This window comes from Talpa occidentalis, unplaced genomic scaffold (genome assembly GCF_014898055.3).
Source record: "Talpa occidentalis isolate TD23 unplaced genomic scaffold, MPIMG_talOcc4v2.1 talOcc4.14, whole genome shotgun sequence".
Lineage (NCBI taxonomy): Eukaryota > Metazoa > Chordata > Mammalia > Eulipotyphla > Talpidae > Talpa > Talpa occidentalis.
Genome location: NW_023601433.1, coordinates 10,317,339 through 10,344,327, shown reverse-complemented (window position 1 = coordinate 10,344,327; position 26,989 = coordinate 10,317,339). Strand labels below are relative to the sequence as shown.

Below are 26,989 nucleotides of genomic sequence, written 5' to 3'. Positions count from 1 at the left end.
CCCCTCAGCAGTGTACTTCGGTCCTTCTGCCTGCTCTGCTCCCGCTCTGGCTCTGGTGAATCCTCTCACCCTCCCGCACTTCTGACTGTACCCAGTGCTTGTATAAATAAATAAATAAATCTTAAAAAAAAAAGACTAAAATCCAGTGACCTGTGTTCTAAAATTTTAAGCAACATCTGCCCTCTTGTTCTGCACCAAAAGCAGAGGATCTGTGTGTTTCATGGAGAGGGAAGGAGAGCTGACATCAGATACTCCCTAGAGACTGTGCTTTTTAATACACATATATACAAATTCTTGTGTTTTCAGCAGAGTGGACCTTTATCAATTATGAGTTCAGCCATTCCCAGAATCTGCTATTTTCATATGGCAGGAAGTTAAAGACCTCTCTCTTCCCTCCAGGCTCTGCTGTGTGTGGGGCTGTGACAGGGAGGATTGAGGTGCCTGGGAGGGACCCATACTCTGTCCTCACCACATGATTTGGTGCACAGCACCCCCTCATTGAGATAGAGGTGCTGGTCCTGACTCTCAGTTTCTGTATTACTGGTTTGCACCTTTCTCAACCAGATAGATCATTGAGAGAATTGGTTTACTAGGCTCTTGCTGAGCTGTTGGCTGTGGGAGAGAATGTAAACAGACGCTAGATAGAGCTGTGACATATGATGTTGCATCCGATGCCTAATGAAGCCAGTAAAAGCAGGAAAGCAAGATTAGTCGCAGATAAATGAATGTGCTGGTATAGAATAGAGAGTTGACTGTATTTTATTTGATTTTGTTCTAGAAATAGCAGATGTTGTGTCAATTATTGCAAAATAGTTCTCACTCATCTCTTCATTGAGTTCATCTCGTTGACTGAAATGGATTAAAAAATATTTCGTTCCCATGATTATATGAGTCAGACAGTTCCATGTACAAAATAGAAAGATTAAATAGGGAATCGTTCAAATAATAACTCGTAACAAAAGATGACATTTACGAGTGCCTGCTGGATGCCTTGTGCTGTCAAGAACCATGACTCTATTTGTACGTGAGTCAAACCTCCAGGAAGAAGGGACACGAGCAACCTCTTGCTTAATACGAGGAAACAGAGGCACAGAGAAGCGAAGTGACTTCTCCAGTGTTGCTCTGAGAAGTGAAGGAGTCAGGATTTAACCCACAGCCTCTCCCCTCACCCCTGCATTTTTGCCATTAAGTTCTGGCCTGAGGGAAACCACTGATGATCTGTAGTTATTCATCAAGTATGATCTGAATATGTCTGCCAATATAGCAAATTTTTACAAATTTTGGGCCATTTGCTGACTTGCAATGTGCTTTGTCATGTGACTTGATATACCAGCACTCTACATTTTTGATAACTGTGTAGTATTCCTCCATATGGAGGTATATAGGAAGATTTTACAAATCAGCCTCCTAACTTCAGGCTTTTATGGTGTTTCCAGATATTGGTTCATTTTATATATGATGCTGGGTTGAAAATCAGTTTTATACATACATCTTGGAGTGGGTCCCTGATTATTTCCTCTAGAAAATGCTACGGAGTAAAATTTCCTGGGTGTAAAACTATAGGCAATTTTAATAACCTTGATATGTACACAGATTTATTTTGGTGATTAATTTTGACCAAGATGTTGAAATAAATGGATTGGTTTCAAATTTGTGGTTCTAAGGATAGCTCTGGCCTCAGCCTTGTGACAGGAATGTACTTGATGGGTTGGAGTCACTTTAATGAAGCCCAGAAGCACCATGATGGATTGTCTGCATTTACACTCTCTCATGTTGCCTCACATCTCCCCACACTTATCTGTTGTCCCCTCCGGATATTGAGCAGGAGGGTCATTGACTGACCATTGGCGAGGCAGGGCTCCTGTCCTTACCTGCATCCCAGCACTGGTGCAGAACTGAATGCTCTGGTGCAGAAAGGGCTGCTGATGCAATGCCCTCTCTCCTGGATCTCCTTATGTTCACATACTCAGCCTTCAAACCCCTCCCCTCCCACCACATGCCTTCTCCTAGGATGGAAATAAACATGGCAGACAAGTGTGACAGTATATCCAACCTTCAGAAACATCCCTAGAAGCAGCTCCTGCATTATTTTCTGTATTTTACAGATGAGGAAGCCAAGGTGCTGAGAAGTTTAATGACTTGTTCTGGGCCACACTTCTGGGAAACAGTAGACTTGAGATTTGAACTTGCTTTTGTTAAATTCCCAAGGTTCTACTCTTTCCTCTTCCACCTGGTGGCTTTTTGGGATGAACTTCAACAGTTCCAGGAAGGGCTAAGCTTGGGGCTCAGTACTTGCCTATACAGCTCCAGGGTCAGATGGCCCCCCTGTAGGGCATCCAGAGAGCAGGACTGGCTCTCCTGGCTGTTCAGACGGCCTCATGGATGAGGCTGAGATGAAGGTTTAGAGTTACTCCTCGGGCAGCCCTTAGCCCTGTGGCATGTGGTGGCGATCAGCACAACTGCTTCTTTTGTTGTAACTGCTGTTTTTAATGAGATGGCTTCTGCTTGCATTGTACACGTCAAATAAACAATCTGGTGCTTTTGAGCCTTGTCCAGGTGTCAGAACTTTATCTCTGGCATGGAGAGTCCAGAGGGCACTGGAGAAAGCTGGTATTCCTCAAAGATCCCCCACTCAGTGGAGAGACCCACTGGAAGTGACTCTCCTAGGCCAGGATGGGGACTCTAGGGGTGAAAAGGCCTGGACATGAGACAGGAGAAAGGAGACAGTTGAGCTTAAGGGGAATGATGTCTACCAGATATAAGTGACTATGAACAAGCTCTGAGGGAGGGTTCGTTTTGGGGAAAAAACCCTAAACAAAAAAGCAAGACAGGGCCTCCCCTGGTGGCACAGCGGTTGAGCGCTGGGCTGCGAGGCTGCCCGCAGCCTCTGCAGCCCTGGTTCGTTCCCTGGCCGCCAGCGAGGGTCCCACCAAATAAACAAACAAACAAACAAACAAAAAAAAACCAAGACAATGTTGGAAAGTTATTAGCCATGTATTACTACAGAGCAAACTAAAGGGCTGATTAGGGTCAAGTCAGGCAAAAAAAACAAACTAGAAAAGTAATTTATGGCAAGAAAAGTGCATCACGAGAGAGCAACTTTACAAAGTGGGCTCATTTTCATTTCTTTTTGCCCAATTAATGAAAAAGAATAAGAGGAGTTAAATGGGGAACAGTAATAAAAAGAATTGATTTTTCTCTTTCTCATGCCAACAGCATTTGCAAAGCTTGACATAATTTGTACTGATATTTTCCTATGAGGTGCCTCAGGATAACACATCTTAAAATAATTATGCTCTTAATAGTCCCTCACAGACGAGGCACTGGGACGCTACACAGGAATTGGAGCTGAGAACAATGGGCTCTGAGTTCTGTTGTCCCCAAAGGACCCACAGGTACCCCACTGGGGTGGAGAGGAGCAGCTGCATCTGTAGTGCGGTCCCCAGAGGCTGGCAGTGATAGAGAAGAGGTCAGAATATGCCTACCTGTGGTCCCAGAAGCCCAGGAGGTGTTCTTGGGGCTGTATTTGGTGGAGAAAGAAGCAGAAGCTGCCAAATCTGCCTGCCCAGATGTAGGCACCCTGGGGACTCTGGCCCGGGGGTCACTCGGAGGGCTGATGTCAGGAACCGCACAGCCCCAGGCCACCCCCACAGCTATTTCAGCCTGGCCCAGAGACCCTGGCAGGAGATGGTAAAAGTCTCAGGCTCTATTCTCTCCCTTTCACCTTCTGTATTGCTGAGTGCCCACTCCTCTGGGTCTGCACTATTGCCCAGGCCTGAGCCTCTCCCAAGGCCCTGCAGCCGCTTGCCTGCACCAAGGGTTGTTTGTGCTACTGCTATGTGGCTTTGCAGTGGCACTCTGGAGCCCATAATTTACAAATTAAGAAGGATTTACATGATAAATTGTCATTGCAATCATTTCAAAAGGAGCCGCTGGAGTCTTTCAGATCAAAAGACTTTTAGAAGTGCCGTCATTTTCACACTGCTGCCTTGAAAGTTTCCACTGGATCGGACCCAATAATTCAGGCTTTAAAAATTCCATGTCTACATTATGCGTTTAAACATCACAAAGCTCTGTCATAAATCACTTCGCTCCCGTGGCAACTCCTCCATGATGAGAAACCCTGCTTATATAAACCAGGATCAAACCAGGCACAGTGGCACCCCACTTTCAAGAAAGTTTATGAGATGTTTTAATTACAAGAAATAATGTTCCTCGTAGACATTTTAAACAATAAAGGTATAATGAATTTGTAAAAATCACCTATAATCCCACTGGTCAAAGGCAGCCCAAACTATTAATCCCATTCCTTTTATTTTTTAAGCAGCATACCTCTGGTTATGATAGTCCTCCTATTGAATGAACAGGATGGACTGATGTCTATATACTCGAGTGTGTTGTTAGTTTTTTTTTTTAATTTCCCTAAGAATTTTGCCAAGTTGGTGCCACTAACATATTATAGGATGGGCATGGGGTCAATGCATTTTTCTCTCTTTGATGGACCCTCCTGACTTGCTTGTAAACCATCTCAGTGACTATGAGTGGGGGTGATTTTGAGCATGGCCAAAATGCAGCTGTTCCCAGGGGTGTGCATGTCTATGCCATGGTCTGCACAGGGAGGTGGTACAGTCGTATCAAAAGGGGCCACCCCAAGTCATTGAAAGTTTCCCCAGCCCTGTTTTAGCCATCTTTTTTTTTTTTTAAATATAAGAATATATTTTTTTAAACTGGGGTACAGGCCAGAGGTGTGGGGGTGAGAGGATTCACCAGAGACAGAGTGGGGAACAGAACAGGCAAACTGACTGAAATACACTGCTGAGGGGAGCAGCGGGTGAGACAGGAGAGGTCTGCTGTGCCATGTGTGTTGCTCTCTGCCCGGGGATTGAACTCATGTTGCAGTGGCTACAGATAGCTTCATAGTGCTGTGCTTAACCCCTTGTGCCACCAGAGAGGCCCCTGCTTTAGCCATCTTCATAATATTTATCTTGTCCTGATATTGGTCATCTACCTGCTGGGTCCCCACTGCAGTGTCCACTCCATGAGTGTGGGCACATACTTGCTGTTGTACCCCCAGCATATGGCACAGAGGCCTGGCACTTAATAGATGGCCATTCTTCCAAGCTGAAGGTTGGACCACTCCATCTCCAGACATTCCCAGTGTGTGTCTACTGCTCAGCAACTTTTCATTATCTGTTCATGGTAGTTTAGATTTTATGTATTATCTGGTAGGTGACTTTTGTGGTCTGGGGAGGCTCCACAAATTTCCCATATGAATGGATGCTTCTGTGCTTTCTGCCATTTCAACTCATGAGGGGTTTCCTGAGAGCCCTGGACTTTCTGGTGGTGAGGAAACCTGTACTTTTTTTCTTTTTAATATTTTATTTTCTATAATTCTTATATCATTTTTCATTTTTGCACAATGTATGCATTTTCATTTTGGTTATATTCCCCATACAATTGCACCCCCCCCTTTATTTTGACTCTAGTCCTTCCTCTCCTCTCCCCTCCACCAGTGTGTCTCTGGTTTATAGTTACTTATTGATTTTGATTTTTCCTTTATTATAGTTAGTCTTTTTTCCTGGTCCCTTATTTAGGTTTTCTAAATTCCTGTTATGAATGAGATCATCCAGTATTTTTTTTTTCTTTGTGGCTTATTTCGCTGAACGTGATCCCTTCCAGCGCCATCCATGTTGCTGCAAATTGCATGAGTTTATCTTTTTTGATTGCTGAGTAATATTCCATGGTGTATGCACCACATCTTCTTGATCCAGTCATCTATTTTTGGGCATTTGGGTTGTTTCCAAAGCTTAGCTATTGTAAATAGTGCTGCTATAAACATAGTGCTGCTATAAACATAATAGTGCTGCAGGTGCTCTTTGGAATTAATGTTTCTGTGTGATTTGGGTAAATACCTAGGAGTGGAATTGCTGGATCCTATGGAAGCTCTATGTTTAGTAGGTCCAGAAATCTCCACACAGCTCTCCATAGTGGTTGGACCAGTTTGCACTCCCACCAGCAGGGCAGGGGAGTTCCATTTTCTCCACATCCTCGCCAACATTTGTTGTTGCTAGTTTTTTTAATATGTGCCATTCTCACTGGTGTGAGATGGTATCTCATTGTAGTTTCGATTTGCATTTCCCTGATTACAAGTGATGCTGAGCATTTTTTCATATGCCTGTTGGCCATTTGCATTTCCTCTTTGGAGAAGTTTCTTTTTAGCTCTTCTGCCCATTTTTTGACTGCATTATTTTCTTTGTTTTTGTTGAGTCTCATCAGCATTTTGTAGATTTTTGTGATCAGTCCTTTATCATTAGTGTTGTGTGTGAAAATATTCTCCCAGTTGGTGGGGTTTCTCTTTGTTTTTGTTATTGTCTCTTGCTGTGCAGAAGCTCTTTAATTTGATGTAGTCCCAGCTGTTTATCTTTGCCTTCACTATCACTGCTTTGGGTGATGTGTCTGTAAAGATGTCTTTGAGGTGCATGTCATGTAGTGTTTCACCTATATTTCCTTCTATGTATTTTATGGAAACCTGCACTTTTTAAGGGGCATGAAGAGTCCTGGGGTGGAGAGGAGGCAGCTGTGAGCCCATCTGGGCTGGTTGGTGGGCAGGGACATTATGGGGTCATCACAATACCGACTGACATCCAGGACTGCCTTGTCATCGGTGGAGGCCTAGATGGACCAGCCTGATGAGAGATGAGCCAGCAAAGCATCAGCATCTAGTGCCCCAAAAGATCAGCTGGCAAGTATGGTTGCGAGGGGAGAGGAGCACCGGGTAGGAGTCATAACGTAGGCCTTGGATGCCCCTGCACACAGTCGGGGAACACCCAGGGAAGAGATGCCAGGGAGAGAAGCAGCCGACTTGTAGTGTTGAAAGTTTTCCTGTGGAGACAGATGAGGGCCGACTAGATAGACAGGGATAGACTCATTGTGAATGGTCAACCAGTGCTGTCAGAGGTGATGGGGTCAGAACTGAGAGGTATCTCAAGTCTCTGTAGTGGGACAAGAAGTGGATGGTGACTCTGTCCTTGGACAGAGAAGGTGGGTCAGAAACAGACATGACTTGGGGAAGGACTTGAGATCGATTTTGAAGGGTCAGAGTACACAGCGCCTGGTGGACTCGGGAGATTCTGGACTGCTGGTGCCGAGGGCTGTGACAGGAGTGGTCGAGCTGGGGGCCGAGCACTGTCGGGGGATGGAGGGGGCAGAGGATCCTGGCAGACCTCAGCTTCACTGAGTAGACAAGGAGCAAGGTTTCCATGAAGGCAGCTGGGTTGGGGCAGAGAGTGGGACCATGGACGCCATTGCTATCTGTTTAAAGAATTTGTTCATTTTTGTGATGCAATCAAAGCTCAGAGTTAACCGACTCGTACAGCCCATTGTCAGAGCTTGGAGGGCACCAGCGGTCCCAGCCAGCCAGCCCAGGCACTGATTCATTGACCAAGGACTTGCCTTAGATTCCCTTCCCAGACCCATAAGAGTCACGTTTATAAGAGTGTTTTTTTCTTTTCCATGCCAGATTAATATATGATTCACATTAGAAGGAATAGAAAGACATCGCAGAAAATTTGGAAAAGAGAGAGAAGGAAAAATAATCAACCCAAATAATCTCCTCCTTTTAACCTACTCCCTCTTAATATCTTGGTGTGACTTTTGTGATCGTGTTTCTTTCTGCTTTATATTCTCAATTTTTAAGCCTAACATCATGATCAGTTGTTCAGATTTTGCACACTCTCCACCAACATCCTTTTATTAGTCATATCATAATCAATCAAGCCAATGCACTGTGTATTAATTTGAACATTCTCCACTTTTGAAAACTTCAACTCTTTTCATTTTTGCCACTGCTGTTTTCAGGAATATTATTACACTGTATTGAATGTTGTGAATTGAAGATTATTTCCTCATGAAAGTTTCACAGTCAATGTTTTTATTGCTCTTAATACATATTGCCAAATTGCCTCACGAGCAGGCCGTACAAGTAATTATCCAGCAAATGTGTGACTGGAGATGTTTATTTTTTAATCCTGGAAATCTCCTTTGGAATCACTCAGCTCAGTGAGATGGAGTTAGAGAGGCAAGAAGAATTCCACCTCTGGGCTGCTGTGTGGCTGCAGAGCCACGTTTAAGGTGACTGGGGATTCAGACAAGTCCAAGCTTCTCTTTCAGTCAAAGCTTCACCATCCACTGCAGAAGGTGCACAGAGATGAGAGGTCCAGAAGGGCCCTGGGTGGGACTGGGGGTGAGTGAGCAGGAGGGGACAATCCTAACAGTGTGGCCCCTGAGAAGGCAAGAGGAGAAGCATTAGGGAGGGAGACAGACACATGTGGGGGCCTCAGAAGTCATGCTGGTCATCCCTAAACTCTTCAGAGGATTTACTGCTGGCAATGGATTCTTTTGGATTCTTGAGGGACTAATTTGTGGGACTGGTAAGGAATTCTACCACATCCTCCAGGGGACAGTGGAATCCTAAAGGGGCGCTCTTGTCTTCTGCCCAATGGCTTGTGGAGAGTGGGACCCCAGCCGACCACATCCGGGGCTCCCGGGAGGGCTGAGCCAGGCCACCACTAACGAGTCCCCAGCTGGCATCCTAGGTCCAGAGGCCGCACACATCTTGCCAGTGAGAGTGGGGCTCATTTGGCTCCTCTGTGTGCATGTGCCGCATTCTTCAGCCTCTGGAAGCTTCTTGGAAAGACAGTAGTAGTTAGAGGAGACAGTGAAGGTGACCAGTCTGGGGTCGGGGACGGTGACTTCTTGTCCTTTACACACTCCTTGGCAGGGCCAAAGCTGTCACGCGTGGATGAGAGACGTTTTAAGTCCAACTTGTCTGCTGTGTGTTTTGAAATTCTGAGAGGGCCAAGAGAAGCGCTGTGGATGCCCAGGGGAGGGAAGGAATAAACATTGCACGATTGCTGCTTTCTCGAGACCCCTTAAGACAACAGAGTCCTCATTAATGGAAGAAATATACGGTGGCAGGCACCTTTACTTTTGCTTAGCTATTTGACAGGGCTGGAATGAAAAGAGTTATGTGAGAAGGGGAGAAAGCCCTATCTTCATTTAACTTGCTGGGTGCTGCGAGAGGGTCTAATTACCTGTAAGTGTAATTACAGAGAAGACAAATGGCATTTTTAGCTGTGGTCTTAAAGAGGCGAGTTAATTTCCGACTTTGACCAGAACTATGTTAATTAGCCTCATGCTCTCCGTTGCTTGGAATGGAAGTTCCTCACCCAGGGCTGAGCGTGGCCTGCCTCTTCCGCGCCTCTGAGTGATGAAGGGACAGCACACGCCGGGGCTGCTGTATTAAGGAGGCTACTTTCCTGTCCATTTATCATCAATTAAAGGTGCACTAGTTTGTAAAGTAACCCCACCTTCGGCCCGGCCGCCCAGAATGGATCCTCATTTATTTTCTGCGTGGTTTCACTTGGAGTTAGACCCACCTTACAGCTCAGAGGTGACAGGCGGTATGAAAAAGTACACTAATTGAGACATCTCGAGGGAGAAATATAAGAAAACTGAAATGGTAATTAGAATGAGAGGGTTTCAAGCTGGGTAAGGAAAATCGAATCGAGGTGCATATTAGGGGCTGTTACAAATGGGGATGGAAGTACGCGGAGGGGTGGGGTGGGGAGAGAGAAATGGATGGCGAAGTGCCCCTTTGTATGCTTCAGAGTAAGGGAATGTCCCTGGTCAGGGGTGTGGGCTTTGTGCCTGCCTGTGCGGTGGGATCAGCCAACCCAGCTCCAGGGCTTAAGAGGAGGCTCGAATTTGGAAGGAGGAAGATGCTGGGTGTCTGGCAGGAAACGTGACTCTCAACTTTAAATAGGATTTCTAGAGCTTTGGATCTTTTGTGCAAAAGTGGTGCAGGAAGCTGCAGGGACAGTTTTTTGTGAAAACTGCAGCCTTTAGTTTTCCTCACTTGCCAGGATTCTTACTTGGAGGCCCTTGAGCTTCATCCCTGTGGGATTCTGAGACTGCTACTAGGGGTCCAAACTCTCCTAGGCCAAAGGTCACAGAAATGGATCAATTTTCCCTGAATGTCATGCCCTCGTTTGGCTTATTGATTGTGGATATTTTTTTGTTAGAAATTTGGATTCCAGCTGATTCCTGAAATATTCCCCCAAACCAGTAAAAATGGGCCATTTTAAGAAATATTTTTCAAAGCTTGTGACTAGTTTGAGTGATCCATTCTTATTTTAGCTTCGTAGATTACGAGGTCACTGCCAACCAGAGGCATATGCTCAGAGGATATTGCAGGAGGGACTTGGTGCGATCTTCTCCCCTAGGGATGAAGTCTTGAGAGCTGAAAAGGAATAGAGAGGCATAGGCCCTCTGAGATGGAAGAGGGAGGCACTGTCTCACAGCCCAATCCACCCTGGGGTGTTGTTAAATGACTGAAGGCCCGGGTTGCACATTTGCAGCAACAGGAGACTAGTGCATCACATACCCCTGTGCTATCTGATGCACCGTCCACCCCATGGTCCTATGAGAGCCCTTCAGATATTTGTATCCAGGGGCCATCATTTCCCTGCCTTGTTTCCAGCCTAAGTGTGTTTAATTCCTTTCATGTTTTTGGAGGGGGAGTGATTTTGAGCTCCTTCCCCACCTTTACCAGCAACTTGGAGTGATATCCAACATGAACTTTGGTGTGTAACTGACTGGCAAAAAAAAAAAAAAAAAAAAGGCATATCTGTCACCTCCTTCATAATAGAGTGGATACCTCTTTTAATGTTTTAATGCATCTCAATTTCTTCACCAGCCACATCACTCCCATCACCATCATCAACTTCTATTTAGTGATACTTCAATGTAGTGATGGGCTGGATGCAGGACATATAGGAGGATGAGTAAGCAAACATGGCCCTTGCCAGCATGGGATTCACAGTGTGGTGGGAAAGATCCCATGAACGGAGGAGTCTGAGTTGTGTGTGTCAGGGAGGGAGAGATGTGGGCAGGAGTGTGGATCTGGATCTGCTTCAGCAGAGGGTGAAAGCTCCCAGAAGAAGGAGTGGTCAAGCTAAGACCAGTAGGCTCACCTAGAAAACCAGAGGTGGGGATGAGATGTGGTCTGCTCCTGCAGAGCAAGCAACCTGTGCAAAGGGCGAGAAAGAGTGGGGCATATTGAATGAAAAGATGAAAGTCTTGGATAGAAGTGATGGGACCAAAGGGCTAGGGTTGGAGGAGGCCAGAGAAGTGAGCCGTCCAGGTCCCAGGAGGTCGTGTGGGTCCAGAGAGAGAGCTCTGTTTTCCACAGAAGCCAGTGGGAAGTGCTTTTAAGCAGCAAATGGAATGATTAGATTCTCATCTCACATCAGGAAACTCTGAGTCTTCAGGTATCTTTCTGGAAAACCCATTCCTTCCCCACTACCCTTGCTACTATTGCGCCTGAGTTTGCTTTCCCTCCTGCCCAGCTTTGCTGTTTTACCATTGTGCATTCTCTGGCTTATTCTAGTATATGTGCTGCCGAAGCAAACACTCTCTGGCTTATTCTAGATCAATGAGAGTTTTGAGGTCTTTGGGGGCCTGTGGGCATGCAGGGGTGATGTGAGCATCACGTGGGCACACACAGAGGTCCATGGTTAAATCTCCTTGGGATCCTCCTAATTATACAGATGTCAGTTGTGTCTGCAGCTGGGAGATGGGTGAGCTGTCCCCCAGTGCTGGGCTGGGACTGGTATTCCTCCTTCTGGGTGGTCACCCTGTAACCCCTCAGGTGCCTCCATAGACCTGTCCCTGAGGAGCTTATGAGCAAGGTCACTGCCATAAATCCTATTTGACTCTTGGTGGAGATTGAATGCAGCCAAAGGACACCTCTGCTGTCACCATTAGTCAGGTGGAGGAAGCTTTTTGGGAACGCTTGCAAATGCATGAAACACCCAAGGCCATAATTTGAAACCCCTTCTGAAAGACATTGTGCTTTGGGGACGTGAAAATACTGACTTTTGGACAATGGTCCGAAAGTTTATTTTTGTTCACATCCGTCCAGCAATTTAGGACTTCTACTTATTCCAACAGAAAATGGACTAAGTCTCCCTCAGCACATGTGGAGCCAGCAAATGTTGCTCATGCTGTGTTGGCTGGTTCTGTGATCTCCTGTGCTCTTGCTGGAGTTCTAGAACTGGTACCAGTTCTTTCATCGGCCTGTTACATGTGTCTGCTGAGCCTCTTTATGTATTCTGTATCGTTATTTCTTGAGTTACTCTGAGTTTGGATGAACTCTGATTTCTGGGTGCTTTCAATGCCCGGTGTATGTGTGTGATCCCTCTTCATGCCGTCTACAGAAACTGCAGACAGCTTCACAGTGCTGCGCTCAACCCTCTGTGCCACTGGGGAGGCCCTCAACATTAATTTTTTTAAAGGTGACTGGCTGGAAAGTGATTTTTTAAAAATTTAAGATTTCATGATAACTAAAGGATGTATTTTCTCTTTGCAGGCACAATTTCCTTTAGTCAGTAGAATTCTTGGAAACTGATTTTATTTTCTTTAATTTTTAAAATTCATTCATTCATCATTTCCATTTCCATATGACTTTACAGGTACATTTTCATACCTCCATATGAAACAACATTATTACAAAAACAGGTCTGCAAAAGACCTTGTTTTATTCAACGTTGGCTAGGATTGTATTTTTCTCTTTTCAGCCTTGCAATGAAATGATCCTGAATGCAATAATGTTATTGGAGAACCTGCTGATTTGGCTCTCAATGAACCATCCGTTTCCAGGGGGACAGTATAGCCACAAGTGGAGGAAATATGTCCCTTTTATTAATTAGTGAAAACAATAGCTGTCTTCTATTCTCCATTTGTATTTTTGAGATATGTCATTTTGGCAATTGCACTTTCACAGACTGGGCTATAGTCTCCATCTTGGTTTTGTTCTTTTTCTTTCTGGGATTTAAGGAATGACAATAACTAAAGTAGAATAATCTGTTCATATCAAAGTGCTCTCATGCATGGTTTCATTTGGTTTTCACCACAGTTTTATAAAGTAGGGAGATAGTAGCTCCCTCTGTGAAGCAGGAATAGGTAACTAAGAACAAACTATCATGGACATCATCACTCAGGCTGGCACAGGACAAGGGATTGCTGCTCTTACCACCACTATTCAATGCAGGGAAGGGTCATTAGGAGCACAGTTGGAGCTTCTGTGGGACACCAGGAACTTTGCTACAAGCTTCACATTATGGTGTTTTGTTTAATCTTCTCTACAAAACCATGGCATAGGGACTATTTCTTCCAATTTGGATATGAGGACATCATGGCTCAGAGGTTGTGTTCTTGTCCAGAGTTGCATAGGGAGTGACTGTTGCTGCAGGTACTTATCACCACAGCAGTGTCTGTGTTCCAAAGCAGGAGGGCTATTTTCTGCCTGGCACAAAGTCCCCTCTGCTCATTTTAGAAAGAAGATACAAAGAGGGGCCCTCACCTGTCTAGATAAGGACATGACTCTAAACATAGCCTTTAGGCCTCCCTGGTGGTGCAAGGGATTAAGACGCAACCTGTGAAGCTGTCTGCAGCTTCTTCAGCATGAGTTTGATGCCCAGCTGGCCAGGGAGCAACCCACATGGTGCATTAGACCTCTCCTTACTCTCCCGCTTCTTCCCTCAGCAGTGTATTTCAGTCTATCTGCCTATTCTGTTCCCTGCTCTGTCTCTGGTGAATCCTCTCACCCCCCTACACCTCTGGCCTGTACCCCAGCTCTTGTATGCATAAATAAATCAATCTTAAAAAAAAACATAGCCTATTCTTCTTTTCACTTATCACCTGTAGCCCAGCCTTTGAATAGATCTTTAAACTTTTTATAAATTTTCAAGCTCCTGCATGCTAAATCCACAGATCTACATAGATATATTATGAGGTATATGTATGTATATCTATGTATATCTCTATATATTTCTATCTGGCACTATCTCGTCTATGTCTAGATATATTTCTCCCCCTTCCAATTGGAAGGTTAAAAGAAAAACAGTCCAATGCTGCACTTATATTTTAATGCCTTTTCAATCTCTAAGATCATTTTAATATATTGCCTGTTTTTCTTTCTCATGAAAATACATTACTTATTAAGTTAAATAGACTAGAATTATTTAGTCAGGTGAAGGTTGTCATTTGGTGATTGATTTCCCTTTTCTTGGGTTATCCATTAAATTTGCAGGAAGTTGTATTAAGTGGGGGGCAGGAGACAGCATTAAAGTAGATCTAAATCCCTCACTCAACACCATGGTGATTTTCTCCTCCTCTTGAGCTCCCTCCCTATGGCCACTGGGGGTCAGATGGGGAGAGAGGAAGACAGTCTACCCAAGATAGTCTACCCAAGAGTGTAAGTTCGTGTCTAAAAGATCTTTAACTACAGGCTAAGAGAGCAGAAAGCCATTTAATATTAACACATAGAATCCCAGCTGACAAAGCCCAATGTATTAGGAGGAGACAGGTCAGCTAGAGGTACTGATAGAGGCTCAGCACATTGTGCAGCCCCCGTCACATTCTAAGAATTGGTATTTCAGAGTTTTTCTGTTAAAGTTATTAGCTGCTTGCGTAATCATTTTACTACCTGCCCTTGTTAGCAAACAAGCATTAACATCTGTCAGATGATTAAGAACATTTTCTAAAGGAAAGAATGATGTTTAAATAATCATTCATATTTTGGAGGGTGCAAAAGAATCAGGCAATAAAGCTGTTTACAGCTGCCTGTGTGTGTGTGTGTGTGTGTGTGCATGCACATGCCCATGCACTTGTGTGAGTATGCATACATATTCCTCTTTCCCTTCCAATTTCTGGTTAGAATAATGTTAGTGTTATTAATAAATTATAATATTTAGCAAAACAATAATAAATTAGTCATATGAAAAATGAAAAGACCATTCTATTTTTAAGAGGATGTCCTCCTTCAAGGCTGAATTTTTAATTATGGTGATCTGGAGGTGATTGAACTGTTTCTTGTCACTTAGACAGCCCTTGGTTGTATATCAGAATTCCTAATTTCTACATAGATTTGTCAGGAAATAATTAAATCTTTGTAATAAAGAAATCAAAACTTTTATTTAGGCGATTACTTTTTTTTTTTAAAGATTTATTAATTTATTTATACATGCACTGGGTACAGTCAGAAGTGTGGGAGGGTGAGAGAATTCACCAGAGCCAGAGCGGGGAGCAGAACAGGCAGACCGACGAAATACACTGCTGAGGGGAGCAGCGGCAGAGACAGGAGAGGTCTGTCGAGCCATGTGGGACCCTCGCCAGTGGCCAGGGATCGAACTGGCGCTGCAGAGGCTGTGGGCAGCTTCGCAGCCCAGCACTCAACTGCTGTGCCACCAGGGGAGGCCCTCGGTTATTACTTTTTTCACTTCTTCTTTGGATTTGGAATCATGTGGGTGAACACAGATGTTTTAAATAGTGGATATTGTACTTGTTTTATATTTAAATGCTCTATACTTTGGATATTTCATCAAACTTCAAAAGACACGATTTTGCTTTTAGTAAAAAAATTTAGAGTTGTCATTGATTGATTTTTCATTTACTGATGATCAGCCCTCTGATGTGGGTCTTTCTTCCCTGCTTGGGGAGTGAGGGTGAGGGTTCATGTTAAGTTGGAGATAAGTCAGGGAAATGGGGTAGGGAGAAGCTGGCATCGGTGTGTGTCATGAACCTCCTTCCATAACAACCTTGAAAAGACCAGGGGCTTTGAGGTATTGGAGGTGTCTCAGGGGCACCAAGATTGGGGGGCATGCTGGGTTCCCCTCCTTGACATAAAGCCCATGTTCTCTCTACTCCAATGTGTATTGATTGGCCCAAATGCTTGGGACACAAAGCAGTATTTTCAACTGAATTTGAGGGATAAATATTCCTAACTACAGCACTTATTCTGGCTAGTCAACACCAGTTCTTCCTTTTAATTGAGCTCATACTCTTATAATTGCTAATAACATTTCTTTAGGAAATGTTTAAGATGTGTGAAAAACTTTACATGTACTATGTCATTTCAATCTCATGAAAATACTCTGAATTATATATAATTGACAAATAAGGAAAGGCAGTTCCCAAAGGTTAAAATAACTTGTTCAAGGTCATGTGGTTACTCATAGACTCAGTTCCAGGACTCTGGCACCAAAGACTTACTCTTTCTTTCTTTTTTTATTTTTATTTACGGGGGTTACATTGCATGAGTTTCAGCTTTATCCTTAGTCTAAGTAAAAAGTGCATCACTTCATGATCCCCACCAAAGTCTAGTTTCCACCTGTCACCATATAACTGACACCCCTTAACTGTTTTACCCTCCCGAGAAACTCCCCTCTGGTTGCTACCATATTTTTCTCAAAATCCATAAGTTTTTTGTTTTGCTTATTTGTTTGTTTTGTTTCTTTATCTTCCTTATGAGTGAAATCATCTGGTATTGTCTTCCTCCATTTGACTTATTTCCCTTAGCATAATCCCCTCAAGGTTCATCCACGCTGTCCCAAGTGGCAAGATTTCATCTTTTTATTTTTTATAGCTGAGTAGTATTCCACTGAGTATATATTTTTCTTTTTTTTTTGAGTATCTTTAAATATTTTTTTTTTTTTTTAAATATTAAATTTTATTTTTATATTCCCCCATACAATTGCAAACGCCCAATTCTGACCCCAATCCTTTCCCCCCCGCCCCCCAAAAAGTGTCTCTGGTTCATAGTTTTTTGTTGATTTTGATTTTCACTTTCTTATATTCATTTTCCTGGTCCCTTATTTAAGTTTTCTAGATTCCTGCTATGAGTGAGACCATCCGGTATTTTTCTTTTTCTTTTTGGCTTATTTCACTGAGCATGATCCCTTCCAGTGCCATCCATGTTGCTGCAAATTGCATGTGTTTATCTTTTTTGAATGCTGAGTAATATTCCATGGTATATATGTACCACATCTTCTTGATCCAGTCATCTATTTTTGGGCATTTGGGTTGTTTCCAAAGCTTAGCTATTGTAAACAGTGCTGCTATAAACATAGGAGTGCAGGTGCTCTTTGGAATTGATGTTTCTGTGTCCTTTGGGTAAATACCTAGGAGTGGAATTGCTGGATCATATGGAAGCTCTATGTTTAGTAGGTCCAGAAATCTCCACACAGCTCTCCATAGTGGTTGGACCAGTTTGCACTCCCACCAACAGTGCACAAGAGTTCCTTTTTCTCCACACCCTCGCCAACATTTGTTGTTGCTAGTTTTTTTAATATGTGCCATTCTCACTGGTGTGAGATGGTATCTCATGGTAGTTTTGATTTGCATTTCCCTGATGACAAGTGATGTTGAACATTTTCTCATATGTCTGTTAGCCATTTGCATTTCCTCTTCAGAGAAGTTTCTTTTTAGCTCTTCTGCCCATTTTTTGACTGGATTATTTTCTTTGTTGTTGCTGAGTCTCATCAGCTCTTTGCAGATTTTTGTGATCAGTCCTTTATCATTAGTGTTGGGTGCAAAAATGTTCTCCCAGTTGGTGGGGTTTCTCTTTGTTTTTGTTATTGTCTCTTTTGCTGTGCAGAAGCTCTTTAATTTGATGTAGTCCCAGCTGTTTATCTTTCTCTTCACTATCACTGCTTTGGGTGATGTGTCTGTAAAGATGTCTTTGATGTGCAAATCCCGTAGTGTTTCGCCTATATTTCCTTCTATGTATTTTATGGTTTCAGGTCTTATGTCTAGTTCTTTAATCCATTTTGAGTTGATTTTTGTGTATGGTGTGAGGTAGTGGTCAAGCTTCATTCTTTTGCATGTAGCGACCCAGTTTTCCCAGCACCATTTATTGAACAAACTTTCTTTGCTCCAATGCATATTCTTTGCTCCTTTGTCAAAGATTAGTTGACCATAAATCTGTGGGTTTATTTCTGGATTTTCTATTCGATTCCATTGGTCTGTATGTCTGTTCTTGTTCCAATACCATGCAGTTTTGATGATTATGGCTTTGTAGTATAGTTTGAAGTCTGGGAGTGTGATGCCTCCATTTCCTTCTTTTTTTTTCAGTAGAGCTTTGGCTATTCGGGGTTTTTGGTGATTCCATATGAATTTCATCAATAATTGTTCTATTTCTTTGAAGAATGCCATTGAGATTTTGATTGGAATAGCATTGAATCTGTATATTGCTTTTGGTAGGATGGCCATTTTAATAATGTTTATTCTTCCAATCCATGAGCAGGGGATGTCTTTCCATTTCTTTGTGTCTTCTTCTATTTCTTTTAACAGTGTTTTATAGTTTTCTTTGTATAGGTCCTTTACCTCTTTTGTTAGATTTATTCCCAAATATTTGATTTTTTTTGTTTCGATAATAAAAGGGGTGGTTTTTTTGATTTCTTCTTCTTCAGATTTATTGTTTGTGTATAGGAAGGCTACTGACTTTTGCGTGTTGATTTTGTATCCTGCCACTTTACTGAATTGATTGATGAGTTGAATTAGTTTTTCTGTGGAGATTTTGGGGTTCTCTATGTATATTATCATATCATCTGCAAATAGTGATAGTTTGACTTCTTCTTTTCCTATTTGGATTCCTTGGATGTCTTTCTCTTGTCTTATTGCTCTGGCTAGGACTTCCAGTATTATATTGAAAAGCAGTGGTGAGAGTGGACATCCTTGTCTTGTTCCAGATCTTAATGGAATTGCTTTCAGCTTTTCACCATTGAGAATGATACTGGCTGTTGGCTTCTCATAGATGGCCTTTATGATGTTGAGGTATGTTCCTTGTATCCCAAGAATTTCAAGGGCTTTTATCATGAATGGGTGTTGCACTTTGTCGAAAGCTTTCTCAGCATCTATTGATATTATCATATGGTTTTTATATTTCCTTTTGTTGATGTGTTGGATAACGTTGATTGATTTTCGGATGTTAAACCATCCTTGTGCCCCTGGAATGAATCCAACTTGGTCGTGGTGAATTATCTTATGGATACATTGTTGGATTCTGATAGCTAAAATTTTATTGAGGATTTTTGCATCAGTGTTCATTAGGGAGATTGGCCTATAGTTTTCCTTTTTTGTGTTGTCCTTATTCGGTTTTGGTATTAGTGTAATATTGGCTTCATAGAACGTGTTTGGTATTGTCCCTTCCTTCTCAATTTTTTGGAAGAGTTTGTGAAAGATAGGCACTAATTCGTCTCTGAATGTTTGGTAGAATTCATTTGTAAATCCATCAGGTCCTGGGCTTTTGTTTTTGGGGAGGTTTTTAATTACCATTTCAATTTCGCTGCTTGTAATTGGTCTGTTTAGGTGTTCTATTTCTTCTTTATCTAGCTTTGGGTGATTGTAGAGTTGTAGGAATTTGTCCATCTCCTCTAGATTGTTGAACTTGTTTCCATATAACTGTTCATAGTAGTTACTGATTATTCTTTTGATTTCTGCTGTGTCCGTTGTGATTTCTCCTCTTTCATTTATGATTCTGTGTATTTGTGCTTTCTCCCTTTTTTCCTTTGTGAGCCTGGCTAGGGGTTTGTCTATTTTATTGATTTTTTCAAAGAACCAGCTCTTGGTTTCATTGATCTTTTGGATTGTTTTTTTAGTTTCAATTTCATTTATTTCTGCTTTGGTTTTTATTATTTCTTTTCTTCTACTGGTTCTGGGGTTTTTTTGTTGTTCTTTTTCTAGATCTTTGAGCTTCGAGATTAGGTTGTTTCTTTGAGTTCTTTCTTGTTTTTTGATGTGAGCTTCTATTGCTATATATTTTCCTCTTATTACTGCTTTTGCTGCATCCCATACATTTAGGATATTGGTGTCCTCCTTGTCATTCAATTCAAAGAATTTTTTAATTTCTTCTTTGATCTCCTCGTTAGTCCAGTGGTCTTCCAGTAGTGTGGCTTTTAATCTCCATGAGGTAGGATAGTTCCTTGCCTTCTTTTTATGATTTATTTCTAGTTTGATGCCTTCGTGGTCAGAAAAGATGGTTGGTATGATTTCAATCTTGGTGTATCTGTTGATGTTTGTCTTGTGCCCCAGTATGTGATCGATCCTGGAGAATGATCCGTGTGCGCTTGAGAAAAATGTGTACTCCGTTTTTTTGGGGTTTAGTGTTCTATAGATGTCTGTTAAGCCCAAATGCTCTAGGTCCTTATTTAGAGCTTTAGTTTCTTTACTTATTTTTTGTCTTGTTGATCTATCCATTGTTGATAGTGGTGTGTTGAAGTCTCCCACTACATATGTGTTTTCTCTGATGTCTGTTTTCAGAGAGGACAACAGTTGTCTGATATATTTTGGTGCTCTTTCGTTTGGTGAATATATGTTAATGAGTGTTATTTCTTCTTGAAGTATTGTCCCCTTAATCATAATGTAGTGACCATTGGGGTCTCTTTTTATTTTTTTGAGTTTGAAGTCTGTTTTATCTGATATAAGTATAGCTGTTCCTGCTTTCTTTTTTGGCCCATTTGCTTGTAGGATTGTTTTCCATCCTTTGACTTTGAGCCTATTTTTATCTTTTGTAGCTAAATGTGTTTCCTGGAGACAGCAAAAGGTTGGGTTTTGTTTCTTAATCCAGGCTGCAACTCTGTGTCTTTTTATTGAAGAGTTTAGTCCATTTACATTTAGAGTTAATATTGATATGTTAGTATCTGTATTTGCCATTATGTTTGTCTTTCCTTTGATTTTATTTATTTATTCTTTTAATAACTTTTTTTTTTTTTTTTGGTCTTCTTTCGTTGTTATTCGTCCCTCTGAGGTTCTGGCTTTAGGATTCCTTGTAGTATTTTTTGGAGTGGGGGTTTAGTCGCAATGAAATTCCGGAGTTTCTCTTTTTCTGGGAAGGTCCATATTCTTTCTTCATGGAGGAAAGAGAGCTTTGCGGGATAGAGTATTCTTGGTTGGCATCTGTTTTCTTGGAGTCTGTTGACTATGTCCCTCCACTCTCTCCTTGCCCGTAGTGTTTCTTCAGAGAAGTCTGATGTCAGCCTGATTGGTTTTCCTTTGAATGTTATCTGTTTCTTCCCTCTTGTCAGCTTCATTATTTTTTCCTTGTCCTGGATTCTTGGGAGCTTTACTATTATGTGTCTTGCTGTGTTTTTCCTTTCGTCGTGGAAGTTTGGTGTTCTTCTTGCTTCTTGTATATCAATTTTCAGCTCCTTCTTCTCATTTGGGAAGTTCTCTTCAATTATATCCATGAATATTTTCTCTGTTCCTACATCTCTCTCCTCTCCTTCTGGAATTCCTATAACTCTTATATTTCCTTTCCTCATGGAGTCAGATAGTTCCCGAAGTCTTTCTTCATTCTTTTTCCTTCGTACTTCTCTTTCCTTTTCTGTTTTGGTTCTTTTTATTTCTGTGTCTTCAAGATTACTTATTCGTTCTTCCATTTCATCTATTCTGCTTTCATTGCTTTTCCCAGAGTTCTTTAGTTCCTCCATTAATTCTTTGATCTCCTGCATTTCTCTTACTTCCCTCTTTAGGGACTCAATTTCCTTCTTCTGATCTATCACTTTTTTAATCATGGCAATTTTAAATTCTCTTTCTGGAAGGCTCAGAAGTTCTTCCAAGTTGCTGTCGTTGCAATCTGGGGAGTGGTTTTCTTTTTGTGGTGTGCTTCTTTCCTGAGGAGTTTTTAGGTTGCGTGTGGTTCTTCTACTCCCTACTGTCTGTTTTCTAATTTGTCGTATGCGTTGGGACACTGTGTTGCTCGGACTGACTGACATCTTGGGTGAACTTCTCCGCTCCCCTCTGGCTCTTCCAGGAGCCATCTCTGTCTTCTGGGGGAGCTTTCTGCTGGTTTTAGGCAGTTTTTACTTAAGAAATGTCCCTGTTCTCAAATGGCGAAGCGGGATGCAGTCCCTGCGCCTCCGGTTTCAGGCACACTCTTCTGCGCACCCGGTCTGCCCCGGACGTGGGTGCCTGCTCCCTCTGTGGGCTCAGACTGCTGGTCGGAAGGGGCCTGGCGTGGAATAACTTCCCGGCTGGCCACTGGGTCCTCCAGAAACCTTCTGCCCTTTTCAAGCAGTCTTAAGAAATGTCCTGTTTTATAGGGTGTTAGTGACTTTTTTTTCCCTGGTCGCTAGGTGGCGCCAGAGATCTCTCCTATTGTCCTTGGGGGGCTGTTTTTCGCCTCCCCCCACCCCGTGGGACAGAGAACAGAGCGGGAATGGTAGGGTACACCTCAACAGCTTTGGGGTGCTGTGTCTGCCTTGTGCCCCACCGTTGTGGAGAAACCACGCCCCGAATTTTCGTGCCCCCGGGTCTCAGTTCAAAGCCCTCAGTTCCAGGACGCAGGCTGTAGCCCAGATCAGTGGCGCGGGAATGGCGCCTTTTGCACAGCTCCCGTGCCTGGGCGCCTGGTTCCTGCTCACTCAGGGAGGGACCTTCACCTCAGTGAGGACCTCCGCGCGTCTCCCCGCAAGCCTAGGTCGTCTCCCCGCAAGCCTAGGTCGCAGGCGCGGGGACCTGGGCAGCCGCGATTCCGGTCTGCACTTGCTTTTCAAGCGCGCCGAGCGCGCTGCTCTGCCGCTCTCTGCGCAAGCTTACCGGCAGCCCGGGCTGTGTGCGGGTCTCCTGGGGTCTTTGTTCTTCTCTAATGGCGCCCGGAGCCGTTCGCTCACCGCTGCGGCGGATCCTGCAGGGTTCGCCTCAGCTCCCGTTCACGGGGTGTGGTGGCTGCAATAGTTCCTTTCCACTCACAGTCCCGCTTGCTGGGTCGTTTGTTCTTGTGGGTCGTTTTGGTTTGTTGTTTCCTCCTCTCTGCCGGTCGGAGAGTGCCGCCTCTGTGGGCGGGGGAGGGGAGCAGGGTTCTGCGCTTCCCTCCCTTCTAGTCCTCTTTTATGGCCAGTTTCTTCTTCGGGCAGTTCGCTGGCGTCACCCGTTTATCTTCCGTGTCCCAGTTCTCACTGGGACCTGCCGCTTTTCCTCCCTATTAACTTTTTTTAATGGGAGATCTTACTCGCAGTGTCTCCTCGCCGCCATGTTGCTCCGCCCCCTCTCTTTTCGAGTATATATTTTTCATATGCTCTTTATCCATTCATCCATTGTTTGGCACTTAGGTTATTTCCATATCATAATTATTGTAAATAATACTGCAGTGAACATGTGGTGCTTATATATATTTTTATTTAAAGATTTATTTTTATTTATACAAGAACTGGGGTACAGGCCAGAGGTGCCGGAGGGTGAGAGGATTCACCAGAGACGGAGCGGAGAGCAGGACAGGCAGAAGGACCAAAAGTACTGTAGAGGGGAGCAGTGGGTAAGACAGGAGAGGTCTGCTGCACCATATGGGTATCTCCCTGGCTGGCAAGGAATCGAACCCATGCTGCAGAGGCTGTGGACAGCTTCACAGCGCTGCGCTCAACCCGCTATGCCACCGGGGAGGCCCTGGTGCTTATATTTTTTGAGGATTTTTTTTTCCTATCCTTCATAGAGCACCCAGAAGTGGAATAGTTGGATATTATGGTAATTCTGTTCCTAAGTTTTTGAGAAGTTCCTGTATTGTTTTTCATAGTGACTGCACCAACTGTACAGTTTCCTTTTGTTTCCTCATTCTTATCAACACTTGTTGTTTCTTTCTTTTTTTTTTTTTAAATAAAAACCAGTTTAACAAGTATGAGGTAATAACTCCTTGTGGTTTAATATGGATTTTTCTAATGATAAGTGATATGGCCATATTTTCATTGTATATTGGCCATCTGTGGTGAAATGTCTATTTATATCCCCTGCCCATTGTTTTATCAGGTTTGGGTGTTATTGTTGTAAAGTTGTATGATTTGTTTATGTATATATTTTGGATATTGACCTCTTGTCAGATGTATGATTTTTATAAATATCTTCTATTCAGGAGGATGTCTTTTATTTACAGACAGCTTCTTTCTCTGTTCAGAAGCTTTTTAGTTTGATGAAGTACCATTGTTTATTTTTGCTTTTATTTTTCTTATTTCTGGAGTAGAATTCCCAAAGATAATTCTAAGGCCAGTATCAAAGAGCTCATTGCCCTACCTTTTCTTATGGTTTTTCCCTCTTATATTCAAATTTTTACCATTTTGAATTAAGATAGTAGTCTAGTTTCATTCTTTTGCATGTGGCTGTCCAGTTTTCCAAACACCATCTATTGAAGAGATTTTCCTTTCTCCACTGTATGTTATTGACTCTTTTACACAATTTATTTGCCCATATTTACATGAGTTTATTTCTGATCTCTCAATTGAGCTATGTGACTATTTTTATTCCAATACCATGCTGTTTTGATTATTTTAGCTTTTTAGTTTAGTTTGATGTTGAGAGTTAACTCTGTTTTTATTCCTTTTCACTCAGGATTGCTTTGATTATTTGAGGCCACTGGTTTCATACAAATTTTAGGATCTTTCCTTCTGTTTTTATGAAAAATGGTTGAAAATTACCTTGACTAAACTCAGTGGCATTGGCCATCTTTGTAGAAGCCTGGTTACCTTGAAATAGTATGCTCAGATTCTCCCTTTCCTGGAGAGTACCTTTCACCATGAAAGTGGAAAAGGGTGATTAGTTACTACATTGTACATTGAAGGCACTTCTGGCTCGTCTGACCCAATTGTCTGAACTGTCTAATCTAACCATTGATTTTGAGTTTGGCTATCAATAAGGATATTTATGGCCCACAAGTATTGCCCCTGGAGACTGCATAGAACCCTCTGTTTTGCGCTCTGTGTATCTCTCTGCTGTCTACCAGGTCTATCCAACTTCTCAATCACAGACTTTGCAACTGCCTTTTGAGCCTCCCAGCTTTGACGCTTGGGGCTGCCCAGAAGGAATCACCTTGTTCTGCTTGGGGGCACATGAACAAGACTCCATGCCCTTCATAGCCCTGTAGGCAGATATCACTCCTACCAGTGGGGGTCAGTCCACACCCCACTCCCAGGTGTGATCACTGGCATCCAAAGGGCATACTCTCTTTAAAAAGTGCCTAAGGCAAGTCAGCTGCTGCAGTGGTCCAAACAGGTTCCTTTGAGGAACATTAAATAGTGCCAGTTCCCCAATAAAATGTTAAATTGATATAAGTTACTTTTTGCCAAAAATAAGATGATTGGACTCACAGAGAGGGAAGCAGGACCTTTTGATCTTCTGCTGAGCACCCCTTGGCAATTCTGACATTTGGATTGAATTCCGGGCAGGTTAGCTCAGATCAAGTGCAATGCCAGAGGCTGAAGGTTACAAGTAGTGTCCCTGAAGACTGCCAACCTTGGGGATTGGCACTTCAGCAGATGAACATTTGAATTGCTCAGTGCATAGTGATAGAGGGGAAATGTCAAAATTAGTAGATTCTATGATTAGAAGACCGCAGGTGCCTTCATCTCTGTCTTCCTATTGGCTGGAGAGGAAAGAGTGTATCCTTCAGATACCAGTGATTTTTCATATCTATTTTTGGGATTCCAGTAAGATTTCTTAGTTCTTTGACCATCTACAGTGGGGGGTGGAGGGAAGTGTGCGTGGAAGAGGAAAGGCCTAAAACCGTATGCTCTGATAATCACAATAATTATAGATTATTTTGCTATGCCTGGGAGAGCATCTAAGTAATAAAAAACCTAAGCATGACTGAAATGGAATTTTTTAAAACTTGCATAAAAATTCCAAGCACAGAGTTGGTGATTATCTACAGAGGAGAGGTTACGTTTGAAGTAGGGGCATGATTAATTCCAGTAAGTAAAAGGTGGTCGTGAGCCCAGTTTTCCTCCAGCAAATGCTGGCTCTAAATGGAGGCACAGTGGTGGGCATGGCAGTAGGCAGGCATCACTGTGTGCCCTCTGCCAGGAGCTGGTTAATAATGCAAGCCCATTAATCCAGGACGAAGCCCACACAGTGTTCCTGCTCCTAGCAGCAAAACCACACATGTGGCTGCTTGAAAAACTGGACATAAGTGTGGTTCCATTGCAGAGACATTGGGGGACATGAACTCTATGCCCCTCTTTCTTCCCTTTCTTTTGGAATGATATACCTTTAGGAAGGTTCGGTGGCTAAATAAACAGGATTCTCTGCCCATTGTCAGTAGACTGTCTCAGAGTATTAGTTGTTCATTTCACTGACATATTCTGAAGGGTCTATAGGGGGCTTTTTCAGAAGTCAGGACCTCAATGTAATATACAAGCATTGATTCTGATATTTCCCTCGATAACACTGCTCGACCATATTGGGGTCGTAAGTCAGTAAGGTTCATTGGCTGCCGTAATGCTCGCTGTCACCAGTAATAAGTACAAAGGACTTGCTCTAAAAGCTGGCTTATAAAACTTTAAGGAAACTTGGATTGCTTAAGTGAACTTGCCAGGCTCTAGGGGGTGAGGCAAGTGGGCCTCACTTGTCTGCTTATATTAATTTCACAGAGTTTAAAGGGTCAAAAGGAGGTCGGTGATGCTTATTAATTTATGACAGACTCTTGTCTGTCCTGTTCGCTCTCTTTGACCATTCTCCCTTTCCGTTTAGAAAATTTAATATAAATTAGACCTTACCAGACAAGCAGCCCCTAAAGGATTAACTCTAAAGTTCACCACTGGAAAAAGGCATCCAGAGAGGCTGGGTGTTTTTGCTGCCACAATTTCATGGGATGTGATGCTGGAACAATAGAATCATGGAGTGGACATAAAACAGGAGAGAAAAATAAGCCATTAGAGGTGAATTGCAGTTATCCAAGGGATAGGATTTTTTTTTTTTAATTAGGATACATACCTGGTTCTAAGGTGTATCTTGGCTTGTTTCTCCAAGAAATGATGACTCACCAGGGCTATCTTCAGCACGGTCCTTGCTAGGAGAAGATGTGTGGGTATCACAATGTCCCAGAAACTCTGTTGGCTGAGGCCAAGCTGTGGAGAAATGGACTATATCATAGATACCATAACCACACTAACTCATGAAAATGTTCCCTCCCAGTTGATTTGCTTTGGGAGAAAGAGAAACACCACACTCATCTAAAGGCATGTATTTGAGGGCAGACCACCTTGTCCAGTCCTCACCACGAGTTTTGAGGCTTGCTCTCAGAAGCCGGTGGTGAGGCTTATGGTGGGTAATATGTTTTATGAGGTCATTTGTGACCTGCCTGTGGGGTGCTCGGGTCATAAACAGGTCT

The 26,989-nt window shown here is 42.9% G+C and overlaps 1 long non-coding RNA gene across 4 annotated transcripts; it reads right to left on the bottom strand.

Annotated features, from left to right (window-relative positions):
• Window positions 1-753: 753 nt before the first annotated feature.
• On the bottom strand, window positions 754-26,910 carry LOC119244324 (uncharacterized). Of its 4 annotated transcripts, none has more exons than XR_005124948.1 (3): window positions 26,593-26,910; window positions 26,376-26,478; window positions 754-2,698 (listed from the first exon to the last, which is right to left on the bottom strand). It is a non-coding gene; the product is annotated as an uncharacterized LOC119244324 (long non-coding RNA). The 4 variants fall into 4 exon arrangements; XR_005124949.2 differs by lacking the exon at window positions 754-2,698 and adding an exon at window positions 9,978-10,300; XR_005124950.1 differs by lacking the exon at window positions 754-2,698 and adding an exon at window positions 11,051-11,087.
• Between the last annotated feature and the right edge of the window lie 79 nt (window positions 26,911-26,989).